At 46.0% G+C, this 13,861-nt stretch overlaps 1 long non-coding RNA gene and 1 pseudogene across 1 annotated transcript in view; one reads left to right on the forward strand and one right to left on the reverse strand.

Moving 5' to 3' along the window:
* The window catches only part of LOC113927502, a 52,727-nt gene that overhangs the window by 6,205 nt on the left and 32,661 nt on the right, over positions 1-13,861 (reverse strand). The window lies entirely within an intron of this gene.
* LOC118357227 lies at positions 9,931-11,559 on the forward strand (annotated as a pseudogene).

The following is a 13,861-nucleotide window of genomic DNA, read 5'->3' on the forward strand; positions in this document are numbered from 1 at the left end:
GAGAGAGAAGCAAACTCCCCACTGAGCAAGAAGTCTGACACAGGGCTTGATCCCAGGACCCTGGCATCATGACCTGACCCAAAGGCAGATGCTTAACTGACTGAGCCACCCAGGCGCCCCCAAAGTCTGAGTTTAAACAGTAATGCCCCTGCCTCTATTAGGACACTCCTGGTTCCTCTACCAAGTTTTAACAGGAAGCAATTTTCCTTAAATGCACACAACTGTGTCCCATCTCAAGCCTGTTTGTTGAGCTCCCGGTCTTCAGCCTGTGGACAAACTGTCACCTAGTAGATCTCTGGTGTTTGGATGCCAAGAAAAGAAATCCCTCTTGATGCACCACAAAGATATTGATGGGGTTGGAAGCAACAGAGAACTTGAGAAGGCAACACTCTTGTCAACATTTAAGTAAACCTGTTTATTTGTACACAGAGAAAAATTATTCCGTGTTCCCATACAGGCAGAACTGTTAAAATGTTAAATGCAAATCTTACCTTCCTAAAAGAATATTTATGTGTTAAAAATGGAGCCTATACTTTAGTACTGAGAGTTTTGAGGTGAGACTTTTCCATGTGCTGCTCAAATAACATCCACCTGGCTCCTGTAGGTCGTCCAAATCATGGCAGAGGCCTCCCCTCTGTGATTTGTTGGTGGGAAAGAGTGAAGCTCTAGACCTTCAGGAGCTGGCCTGACATGCACAGCTAGGCCCCGATGTTCTTCTGTTGGACATAAACAATTTCACAGAACATGGATACCAGACAAAGCCATTGTGTGACCAGGATGGAGCAAGACAAAACCAGGACCACCTCATAATCATGTCTGAACACAGACAAAAATAATAACACTGTTTCAACAAAAATGACCACCATCTTCCTGTCCCAGGTAATGTCAGTGACTGTTGCTTCCTTACCAGTCAACGCTCCAGCCTCCTCTGTTCTTTTTGCCTTCTCCATGAGAATTTTTAAGATACACAACCACAGAATTGTTCCCACTTCTTAATGACAGCATCCAATGCAAAGCAAAGCTACCCTTCATCAAACCCTCCCCAAAAAGCAATGAATGCAAGACCAAATGCTATAATTCTTTCTCATGCCCTCTCACTGAAACGCCTCAAGATTCCCAAGGTGTGGGTCCTCCCCACCACAATGAGTAACAAACCCAACCTGTTCAACCACAGGTGGGTTTCTGGTGGTCTTTGGCCAAAGAGCAATGTCATCACCTACCTGCCTTCCCTTTTCCACCATTGCAAAGAATAATAAATTTAGAAAACAAGATGAAATTATATTTCAGTATACGTATAAACTTTCTTTAAAGATTGAGACTTCGCTATAACTACATTATAAATCAATGTCAAAGGGGGTCAATGAACCAGCAAGTGCTTTTACCTATGAACAAAAACCTTAATGAGGACCTATAGAAGCAGGTTCTCCTTCCAGCTCTATGTTATGTAAAGCTCCAGATCAGATGAAGGACAGAGGGGGATGATGAAGAGGGTTCACATCTGGAGGTCAGACGCCAAGGAGGGGCACGCAGAAAGCCTAACCCAACAAATGGGCAAAATGTAGGTCCCCCACTGTTCCCCACAAGTGTGAACACAGCAGTGAGCCAGGTGGAAAATTCCTGCTCACTGGAGGTTTACATTCTCATGAAGGGTCAGATAATCAAGAAGCAAACAAATAGGTTAATGTAGATAATGAAAGGAAAATGAGATTAGGGGATAATGAGAGAGGGGCTCCCTTACATTGGGTGGGCTCATAAAAGATCAGTTCTAAATAGCTGAAGAGTTATCAAAAGATGATGAACTGTATCTTTTCTTTACGATGCATAGATGCTGGCTGGATGCCACCAGACTTCTGGGAATTTCTATGAAAAATTCTAAATAACAACACTTTTTAAAACCATACCTTATCACATGACTAGTTGGAGCTGGTTGCCCACTGGGAGCTCAGTTGGTGCCATCAACCCGGGACCCAGTCTGATTGACCACAGTTTTAAATACATGTGTTATCCACCCCTCCTCAAAATGGGTATGGGTGATGGCATGCTGCCCTGCCCTGTGACTACACAAATATTCAGCATCTAGATAACACTTCATGGTACTACAGAATTGCTCACCCTGTGGGAAAAAAACCAACACTTAGGAACACAAATGATTTGGTCATGGTTATCTGGGGTTGTACTTTTCCACAAATTTGCTCAGAATCACTTCATGTAGTTCTTCAGAATTCCAGTGTGGAAGGTCAGTGGCACGGGGCGGGGGGGCGGAGCTGCCATCCCAAGGACAGTGACAATGTGTGGGTTTAACGCGTATGCCCTACCACCCGGCAATTCCCTCACACTTACCATGTAGTCTCCTCACAAAAGGGGGTTGTTCAGCTTCCAAACCCTAAGCGAGTGAAGTCCTAACCAGAGCAGGATTCAGAGCAAACCACCACTGAGAAGCGGTGATGGGGTCAGAAGAACCCATTGTGCAGCATCACACCAAGTCGCCTCACAAGGGCCCTGACTTTTGTAACTTTCTTACTCGGAGTTCTTTTATTGGCAGTGGCCACAGCAGCCCGAAGAAGCCCAGTGGCGCCTGGTCACACTGCTGATTACCTGGATAATGTCATCATTTGCCATGAGCAGGGGGAGGTGGGCTTCTGCAGGCACCCTAACTCCAGAGTGTTACCCACAGCCTGGCCACCACTTCTTCCAGCCACCTATGGACAGGCCCAGGGCTCCCAGTGTCTCTTCATTGACCAAAAAGGAATTCCAGAACCTCCAGATCTTGGCTCAGAACTTCATTCCAACATAATTTTCTCCCAGTCCACATCAGGCCTCCCTTCGGCCAGGCTTTCTCCTCTCACTGAGCCCTGCCCTGGCTCATGCTGTGCCTTAGTCCTTGCTGTTCTCCCCACCAAGGACGTCCCACCAGGTTGACATGACCAAATCCCACCTGCCATGCTTCAAAGCCTAGTTCTCAGGCTTCCTTCCCCCCAAGGCTTTCCCCTACTGTCCCAGCCGAGATGGATCCCGCCTTCTCTGAGCCCCCGTGGCACCGGCTCTGGACCTCACTCTCTCACTTGTCACCACCTGCCTCTGTTAGGTACTTCAGCTCCGATTCCTATATGCCTCCTCCAGAGCAAATAGTGCGGTTCCTAGGCATGGTGGAGTATTTAGTAAGTACTTATTGAATAAGTAGAAGACTGCAAAGTCATTGCATCTGATAAGACACATGACACTGGAATAACGTATCCATATGCTCTCTTTACTGTTTCTTCCCTTCTTCATTTGTTCTGTTTACTTACTTGTGGTTGTCTTCCTTCTAAACTAAAATTAGCCTCTGTTCCCAAAGCTCCGCCTTTAAAGTCCACCTGTTCCAAGAAGTCTGTTTCCTTCTTCTCTCCACCTTAGTTCCATATAAAACAACAATCTTTGACAAGAACAGATAAAAATAGAAGGAATGAAAAAGCCACAGTTCAGGAGGAGGTGGGATGTTAGTAGGGGTATGTCAAGATGCCGTGAACTTTACTAAGAGTTGACAAGTGTGTTGGAGACCACGCTGGGATTCATATCAACTCTCCCCTGGTCTTTCCACCCCTGAATGTCAGGGCCCTTTCTGAGACCCCAAATCACGTCGCACGCTGCTGTCTCGTCGTTAGTTCAGGTGGCCGAGACTCAGGCTGCCTCCTCCCCTGACAGAGCAGCCTCCTCACCTGCCCTCAGGACTATTATCCCCCCAGGATCCTAAGATTCAGCCATCACCCTGCCACCTCCTCTTCCTCATCCTTTTTGCTGCCCAGGAAGCAAGCATAGATAGACAGCCTTTCTTTATAAAGTATTTTTACAGTGAGAAAACTAAGCAAACCCAGAACATCCACAGAGATTCCAGAAGTTCTTACAGCCATGGTTCCTGGTCTCTGGGACATGGCCCTTGACTTCTGAGCTTGAGCTTGGGGCTCACCTCTCCCCTCACCCTCCTCTCTCCCATGAAGGCCCACGCACCCTTGCCTCCCCCGCAGCCCCTGTTCCTAAGACAATAAAGTGGAACAGCCATCACCCCCTCCACCAAGTGGGCAATCCTTTGTCCATTTCTACTTAAGGAAAAATAATTAGAAATGAATTGACGGTTGAGCTTGAATGGGGGCGGTGGTGGAATTTGAGTTGCTACTAGAAATAATCACTCAGCTCTTACACACCGGTTACAGGGAAGAGTGGGGTCTCCTTCTCCATGAATGCAGGGGAGGGGCAGAGGGAGAGAGAGAATCTTAAGCAGACTGTACACCCAGGGCAGAGCCCGCTGAGGGGCTCCATCTCGTGACCCTGAGATCATGACCTGAGCAGAAATCAAGAGTCAGACACTTAACCAGCACCCCACCAGGAAGCCTTTTAACCTGGTAGAATGTCATGTCTCTGGAACCATTAGAGATGTCTGCCCAAAGCCAGGGAAGTAAATGAACCAGTTGTGCTATCCTCCCACTTCTCAGCAGCACCTTTTATGTTGACAGTTTTCTCTTATTTCTTTGAATATCCATTCCAGCCAGCCCAACACGGTGTCTTCTCCATCGCTGACTTGTCATAACACACGTCAAAGCTGTTGGGACTATCCCAACAGAAACACCTTCAGGAAACCAAGAGCCACACAGTGATGATTCACCTTGGCAGAGGGGCCAGTGGGTGGGCTGGCAGTCACTGAGGAAGCCGTTCCTGCCTGGATGGCTTCCCAGGGAATCAGGCAGAACAGTGCAAAAGAGGGGAGACTCTGCCCCCAAGAAGGGGAGGGTCTACCTAATCACTCAAACGTGGACTCAAGGTTCCACTACCCACCAGGTTGCAAGAACAGAGGAGCTCTGTACCCAGAGAGTCAGTCTTCTCCCTTGTGAGCAAACATGTGGACACGGCTTTAGAGAAATCTGCGGTAGGAACGAGAAATTTGAAAAGGGGAGAGAGCTTCTGTAGCACCGCAGATAAGAGTTCACAGAGCCTTGGCTGGACTCCGACTCCAGCCTTACTTCGCACCTCATCCCAGTATGAAACCTCAGGAAGCTTCATTATCCCATTTCATAAGTAAGAATAAAACAGCTCCCACTTGACAGCATTGTCATGGGGTTTTAAGGCCAGGAATCCCTGTAAAATGCTTAGCCCAGTTGCCTGCACAAAGTCCGGCTACACAAATGTTGGCTGTTAGTATTGTCATGATTGCTATGGTTATGATTTTGTCACGTATATGAGGTTCCCTGGAAGTTTCAGCTTTTGGGGGGTGGAAAGAAAAGGAGGTTTTGTCCTTGGCCTAAGCTGGGAAGTAGCAGTGAACTAAGAGAAATCAGGGGTGCCCGGGTGGCGCTGTCAGTTAAGCATCCAATTCTTGGTTTCAGCTCAGGTCTTGACCTTAGGATCTTAGGATCCTGGGACCCAACCCCTCAGCAGGCTCTACACTTAGCACGGAGTCTGCTTAAGATTCTCTCTCCCTCTCCTTCTGCCCCTCCCCTTCACTTGCACACACACCCATGAGCTCTCTCACTTGCTCTCTCTCAAATATTTTTTTAAAGATTTTATTTATTTGAGAGAGAGAGAGAGAGAGAGCACAAGTGGGGGGGCAGAGGGAGAGGAAGAGCAGGCTCCCCCTTGAGCACTTGCCAGAGGCAGGGTGGAGGCCAGAAGAGGCAGGCTAAAAGGTGGAGGCTGGTGGGGGTGGGTGGGATGCAAGCCTGAGTCCTGGGAGGTGGGGCCCCAGGCAGGGCTCGATCCCAGGACCCCTGGATCACGACCTGAGCCAAAGGCAGACGCTTAACCTACGGAGCCACCCAGGTGCCCCAATAAATAAATTTTTTTTTTTTAAAGTCAAAGTGGCCCTACACGCTCATATACAGGCCCCTGGTATCTCAGTCCCTACATTCCTCAGCTGGACTTCGTGGGACTAATGATGTCACAGTGTGATGAGAGGAAGACCTGACCTGGACAATAGCCCCAAACCTCTAAAGAACTTTCTCAGCCTTTTCTTCTCAAGGCGCTAATTCTCAAGTTTTAAAAAAAAATAACACAGTTGTAATCAAGCACCACGTTAAAAGCCTTGCATTAGGCTAGACCTCAGAGTCTCAATAAATAACCTAACTTTACACTTACCCCTGCGAGATGCTAGCAAGCCTTGGTTGGAGTAGCTGTCTCCTTTCCAGGGTAAGCAATAAACCCAGCTTTGTCTTATAAGAAAAATAAAGCAGACTTCACACACACACACACACACACACAACAGTTGGGTGTGCATTAACTCTAGGGCATCCCTGTTTCCCCGACTGAAGAGAGTCGGGTTGCCACAGCCTCCTGAAATGCCCCTCTTTGGGGCCTTGTAAAAAATATTTCCACATTCCACATCATTTTTGACAGTTTAACTATGAAATGTGTGGGCAGATTGAAATGGAGCCCCAAAACTGGTTGACTTCCAAAGAAAATGACCATAAATTGGATACCTGAATATAGCTATTCATCCGCGGGCCTTGGGATATGAATGGATCATTAATTAGAGCCAGAAAAAGAAATGGCGCTGTCTCAGACAGGATGGCAAAAAGGAAAGACTTTCCCTAACCAGCAGGAGTTCCTTGCAGGCAGGGACCATGGCTGGTGCCCGACCCTGCTCCAGGCACATGGAAGATGATCCACAAATGCGGAATGAATGAAAACAAGGTAGGTGTGCAAAAGATTTGGGTTTGAGCCCCTGCTCTACCTTTTCCAGACAGCACAATCCTAGAAAAATTCTTCCAAATTCCAAATTTTCACCTCTCTAACACAGAAACGAAAAGCAACACACATCTCTTAAAAATCATTACGAGAATTACATAGGCTAATTCAGATGAAATTTTTTGACAAGCCACCAAAAAACTTTGTAGACGAAAAGGAGAAAGGGAACTAACATTCCCTTAATGCCTGTTACTTGCCAAGCTTACTGACAAAGAGGTTTCGTGTAGGTTACCTTGTGTCGTAGTAGAACACAACGTGAATGACTACTATGTATTCATTAGTGAGTACATCTTGATTGACTTATTTTCTGAGTGGATTCAGTTCTTTCCCCAAAATTCATCATCCCTTTGCTGGTGAAGTGGCCTCAGCTCCTCGACTGGTACTGCTCAAAACCTGCCCATGGCTCCCATTACATGGCATAAGCCGCATCCGACAGTGGGGGTGCTAGGAGCTGGGGGCCTCGCCCGGGTGTATCAGGCACCCGAGCATTGGGAGGCGAGGGATAATGTGGGTAACTCAATTCAGGGGAATTGTATCATGGTTTCTCATAACATGCGGGGGGGCCCTTGGCTTCTGATGGCCTCTTTGAGATCTAAATTTGTCTCGGCAGGTGTAATGAACAGGTCAAAGTAGCTGTGAACAAACAGTGCAATAATGAGCCTGGAAAAAGATAACCCAGCTTACCTTTTAGGCTCAAACAGAACTTTTATAAAGATCTGTTTGTCTTCCTCCTCATCTCACCTGCTTTCAACCACACCCACATTCCCCTTCTAGAAGGTGGTAAAAGGATGTGCCAGCAAGTAAGATTCCTAGACTTATTCAAGAAAGGATAACTGCCCCCCACCTACCAGCAACGCTGTAAGAACTAAACGAGGCAATATATTTAGATAAAAAGAATAACTCCCATGTACGAAGCTCTTGCCATGTGCCAAGCACTGTGTGAGTTACTTTATGTGTGCCAAGGGAACCTCCATGAAATAGCTATTATCCCCATTCTACAAATAAGGAAACAGAGGTTCAGAGAAGATAAATCATTTGCCCAAGGTCAGAAAGGTGTATTAAGTAACAGACCTAAATATGAAATCAGATCTGACTCTCCAATCTGTTCTTAACCAATACCCCCACTTCTGCGGCCTGCCCAGAGCCTCTTGCACTTACAACCACTCAGTAAACATTATGTCTGCTCTGTCCCCTTGGAAATGCCAGCAAGGGAAAGCTTAATCAATTTCCCTCATGAAAACCTGCCAATCAACTTGAACGTGTGTGTGTGTGTGCATGTGTGTGTGTGTGATCACTATTGATCTCTCTGATCACTGATGTACTTGGAAATCCTTTTTCTCACAAACGTACAAACTAGACAGGGTTTGGCAGTCACTCAGATTCCAATCACTTTCTTGGGTATAGAAGAATACATAATGGTTTACAGAATCTGAGAGACCCGTTTGAATTCCGGTGCTACCTCCTCATGGCTACATCAGTAGAGTTTCCAACCACACACAAGAAAAACCATCTCTCGCAGAAAGAGCCTGTTGAAAGGGAGTCCCTCAGGACCGATGGGAGGGCTGGAAATCCAGGCTTGCCAACCGCAGAGACCAGACTGGGCAAGGCCCAGCCAGGATCCCCCCCAGAATATTCTGCTTAGGAAGCCACACTTTCCCCACTGGGCACTCGCCCCAGGCTGCTGCCGTGAGTAATCCCTGACTCTCCTTGCACTCAGGGGCCTCTCCTTCCAAGTTGGAATCCCAGGCAGAAGTATTAGTCAGCTGACTCCGGCCACAAGCCTGCCTCCTCGCTGCCAGAGAACAGGAAGACAGAACACTGTCTCCACTCTTCCCACTATGGAGCTGGATAGGTCGCTGGTGTCCCATAAACATTAACTCCCTTCCCACCTCTCCCCTCCTGGGCCCATACCAGACCCCTGCAAACAGCCCAGCCACCGGCCAGCCTCTGGGAAGAACAGGCTGGTCGACAGAGAGCCATCCCCTCTTGACACATCTCCCCTCTTAGCTAGAGTGGCCGCAGGATGCAAGATTCGCACGGTCTCTGAACAGTTTTAAACCACTGGTCACAAAGGATGTTATTAGCGTTCTGCTAGAAGTTTAATAACAGAGAGGGAGCAAATCAGTGCAGGAAGCCTCCTGAGAATTTCTTTCAGAAGTAACCAGGAATGCAGAGAGAACATTACATTTGACGTCGAGCAACGGGAGTTCAAACCCACCATCTCTGATTATCTAGCGTATTCTTTGACTTTTCATTTCACCTTTCTGTAGAGTAAATGGAGACATGGAGTAAATAATTTTCCAGACCAACTTACAAGACAAGGGCTAAGTAGGTGCCATAGAAGGAACAGCCCAAACAGGAGTTTGGCTTTGCAAGGGCGGAAATAGGATTGTGTAAGGGAAGGGCAGAGAGGTGGAAGGCACTGAAGCGTCTCTCCTCAGGCCAAAGGCAGATCCGATATTGGTTTCCCCAGGCACGTGCCCCAGCATGCCTGCATGTAAAGGCTCCTCCCTCCCCATAAACAGTGCTGTGCAGAATCCTGCCTCCTTACAAGGCTCACTCTCTCCACAGAGCTTCCAAGGGCTGGTCCTGACGCATAAGCTTTAAAAAAAAAATGTATCCTTTTGCTATTTCTTTTCCTTTCACTCAGGATATATCATACTGGGTCTCACTGTGTAATAGTTCATGTGGCGAACATGCTATAAGAGAAATTGCACTTAATCGCAAATGACCATTTACATATTCTCACCCATTCTCAGATAAATAGAGGGATCACCTTGTAACAAGAATGAGCTTCTGCCCCCCACCCCATCCTGGAACGAAGTAACCATGTTTACAGAAGAAAAACTCACAGCACCAAGGTTTGCAACTTTCTGAGGCTGGAAAGTAGTTTGATAAAAAGGAATGGCAGCTCAAATTTGAAATGGAGAAACAGCTTAGTTATTCCTAAGCATGCATTGCACTGGAGTAAAATAATATTTTTCCCCTTTTAAGATACCTCGGGCCCCCTTTTTTTTCTAGAAGCCCAACTTTTAAATTAAAAAGTAATAATAGACCGGGAAATTTAAATCGCGCCGGCCGGCTGCACGAGCCACACCATCTTTGGGGTGATCCGTGGTGGACGTTTTGAGGACAGCTGTCCTGCGGCTTGCGCACCCCGGACCGCCTCCTGTGGAAGCCTGAGCCGGCTGTGTAGCTTTCTCCCTTTGTCTCATAACCATGTCCACCAACGAGAATGCTAATTCACCAGCTGCTCGCCTTAACAGATTCAAGAACAAGGGGAAAGACAGTACAGAAATGAGGCGGCGCCGAATAGAAGTTAATGTGGAGCTGAGGAAAGCTAAGAAGGATGACCAGATGCTGAAAAGGAGAAACGTAAGCTCATTTCCTGATGATGCTACCTCGCCACTACAGGAAAACCGCAACAACCAGGGCACTGTAAATTGGTCTGTTGATGACATTGTCAAAGGCATAAATAGCAACAATCTGGAAAGCCAGCTCCAGGCTACTCAAGCTGCTAGGAAACTGCTTTCTAGGGAAAAACAGCCCCCCATAGACAACATAATCCGGGCTGGTTTGATTCCAAAATTTGTGTCCTTCTTGGGCAGAACTGATTGTAGTCCCATTCAGTTTGAATCTGCTTGGGCTCTCACTAACATTGCTTCTGGGACGTCAGAACAGACCAAGGCTGTGGTAGATGGAGGTGCGATCCCAGCATTCATTTCTCTGTTGGCATCTTCCCATGCCCACATCAGTGAACAAGCTGTATGGGCTCTAGGAAACATTGCAGGTGATGGTTCAGTTTTTCGAGACTTGGTTATCAAGTATGGTGCAGTTGACCCGCTATGGGCTCTCCTTGCAGTTCCTGATATGTCATCTTTAGCATGTGGTTACTTACGTAACCTTACTTGGACACTTTCAAACCTTTGTTGCAACAAGAATCCTGCACCCCCATTAGATGCTGTTGAGCAGATTCTTCCTACCTTAGTTCGTCTCCTGCATCATGATGATCCAGAAGTATTGGCAGATACCTGCTGGGCCATTTCCTACCTTACTGATGGTCCAAATGAACGGATTGAAATGGTTGTGAAAACAGGAGTTGTGCCCCAGCTTGTGAAGCTTCTAGGAGCTACTGAATTGCCCATTGTGACTCCTGCACTAAGAGCCATAGGAAATATCGTTACTGGGACAGATGAACAGACTCAGGTTGTAATAGATGCAGGAGCACTTGCTGTTTTTCCCAGCCTCCTAACGAACCCCAAAACTAATATTCAGAAGGAAGCTACATGGACAATGTCAAACATTACAGCTGGTCGCCAGGACCAGATACAGCAAGTTGTGAATCATGGATTAGTCCCATTCCTCGTTGGTGTTCTCTCTAAGGCAGACTTGAAGACACAAAAGGAAGCTGTCTGGGCTGTGACCAACTATACAAGCGGTGGGACAGTTGAACAGATTGTATACCTCGTTCACTGTGGCATAATAGAACCATTGATGAACCTCTTAACTGCAAAAGACACCAAAATTATTCTGGTTATTCTGGATGCCATTTCAAACATCTTTCAGGCTGCTGAGAAACTAGGTGAAACTGAGAAACTTAGTATAATGATTGAAGAATGTGGAGGTTTGGACAAAACTGAAGCTCTACAAAACCATGAAAATGAGTGTGTACAAAGCTTCATTAAACTTGATTGAGAAGTATTTCTCTGTAGAGGAAGAGGAAGATCAGAATGTTGTGCCAGAAACTACCTCTGAAGGCTATACGTTCCAAGTTCAGGATGGCACTCCCGGGACTTTTAACTTTTAGATTGTACAGCTGAGGCAGAAAGTTGTTTGTTGTGTACTCTGTTTGGTGGAAGTTTGTCTTACAGTTTCTCTACTAAGAACTCTTTTTAAATGTGTTTTGTTATTGTAGCACTTTTTACAACAAAACTCTACTTGACCAGTTCCAAACTGTACAACCTGTATGAAGCTCCTCCTCAGTGGGTTTCTTATTTCTATGTAGAATCTCCTCTCTTGCAGTGTCCTGTAAATAAAGATTAAATTCCTAAATAAATAAATAAATAAATAATAAAAAGTAATAATAATTTGTATACCCATCCACATTCTGAATTCCAAGATGCAACGTTCATATTTGCACTTTCTCCTGTGTTGTCTACTGGAATCAAATAACTTGGCAGCTGCACGTCAGAAAGGAAATAGAAAACAAAGGATCCACAATGGTTACTGGGTATCCACTGCCACTCAAGTGTGTTTTTAAAAACACAATTCTCAACAATATGGATCGTTTCAAAACCCAAACTTTAAGAATAAACAATGACCTTTCTCTGACAAGATGATATGTAGAGAGATGGGGGAAAAAAATCACTCACTGGACAATAATTTTATAAATCATCTTCAGAGAAGCTCTGCTATAAAACTTTGCCTTAGGGCAACCTTCTGGGGTCCCCTCCCTCTTCAGGAGCTTTGTACTATCACTTTACTATCGCTCAATAAACTTTGCTTTGCTGTCCTCCAAAAAAACAAAAACAAAAAAACCCTTTGCTTTATACATAGGATCAGAGACTTTCAGAGCCGAATGAAGCCTCACCTCATATCCAGATGAGCAAACTGACTTATAGAGGTCAAACGACTTGTCCCAGTGTTACCGAAACCCATGTTTGGCTGCCTGTGGCTCGAAAGGCCAACACTCAAGAGATGAGTTCTGATTGGGAAGGAATATGAGCTTTATAGAGGAGGCCAGCCACCTGCAGAGAAGGCAGACTTTTTCCAAAGACCAACTCCGAGGTTTCCGCCTGGCCCAGAGACTTAAAGGGGCTTAATCAGTTAAGGGAGTGCAGTGGTCTCTAACATTTCTTGATTACATGCAAATGATGGTGTCAGCTACAGAGTTATCCCTGGGCTCGGAGGTTGTGGGAGAAGTTCTAGTGCCTTGGTACCTAAAGAGGGGTGGGGGGCGGGTAGCGTTATGCAAGAAGGTCTGGTTCCTTGGTATCCAGGGGTTGTGCAAGAGTCCTTTGCTCTTTCTGCAAAGGAGGGCAAGGTCTACAGATATGCAAAGGAGGGTCAGTAAAGTCATTTGTGTCAACTTTAAAAAGAAAAACATTTTGCGAACAGATTGCTGGGCTAATCAGAAAGCTAGGGGGGCTTCAAACACACTTGGGGCCTCTGGCCTGGGGACATTCTGGTCCTTTATTCCCCAAGGCCAATGGTCTGCAAATCTCAAAGAAAGTAAATTAGTTCTGTTATCCTTCAAGAGCCTTCAGTCAGCAAGCAAGGAGTGTGTTACCTTGAAGGAAGGTAACCCTTCAGACCAGCCACACTGCTGTTACACAAGTCCCCTAGCAATAGTGACCAAGGGAGAAAAGGGACCCACCCACCGCTGACACTGGTGTCCCTCCACTGCCCCACCTGTGCACAGCAAGAATTAATTTATTACCACCCAACTTGCTACATGGATGGGGAGATACATCAAAGGCACTGTACCAGGACAGATGAAGCTTACCTAATAAGGAGAGACAGGTCAGAAAACATTTGGCTGGGACAGAGTCATTTCTGGTGGTGCCAGATTTTAGTCTAATTTGTAGTGGAGCAAGAAAGAGGCATGGATTCATCTTCTCTCTCAACTCTGTCAGACCACTAGCTTTTCATTGTCAGATGTACCCATTTGTTGAATGTTCTGGCCAACTCTAATTTGTGTTTATAAGTATTTCAACAATCAAGATCTTAAATTTATTTTGAACCTAAAATTGTTAATATTATTATAACCTCAACTTACAAACAGGTTGCATTCAGTTCATTTGCCTGGCATTTTTATTTTTATTTTTTTAAGATTTTTACTTTTAAGTAATCTCTGTACCCAACGTGGGGCTTGAACTCACAAACCTGAGTTTAAGAGTCACATGGTCTACCAACTGAGCTAGCCAGGAGCCTCTGCCCGCCATTTCTAGAACCTGGAACTTGCCTTCTATCAGAAACCATTCTACAAGTTAGAACTGGAGTCCCAGCTCATTCTTGCCAGGGGTCTAAATCCATATTGCACTAAAGCTGCTCCACCAGCTCACTGAGCAGAGAGCCCTGGAATATGACGCCCTCTCTTTCCCATGCCTTCATTCCTATGGAGAACAATACTATTCCCTTCCTTTCCCTC

The sequence above is a fragment of the Zalophus californianus genome, chromosome 7 (assembly GCF_009762305.2).
Source record: "Zalophus californianus isolate mZalCal1 chromosome 7, mZalCal1.pri.v2, whole genome shotgun sequence".
Taxonomy (NCBI): domain Eukaryota; kingdom Metazoa; phylum Chordata; class Mammalia; order Carnivora; family Otariidae; genus Zalophus; species Zalophus californianus.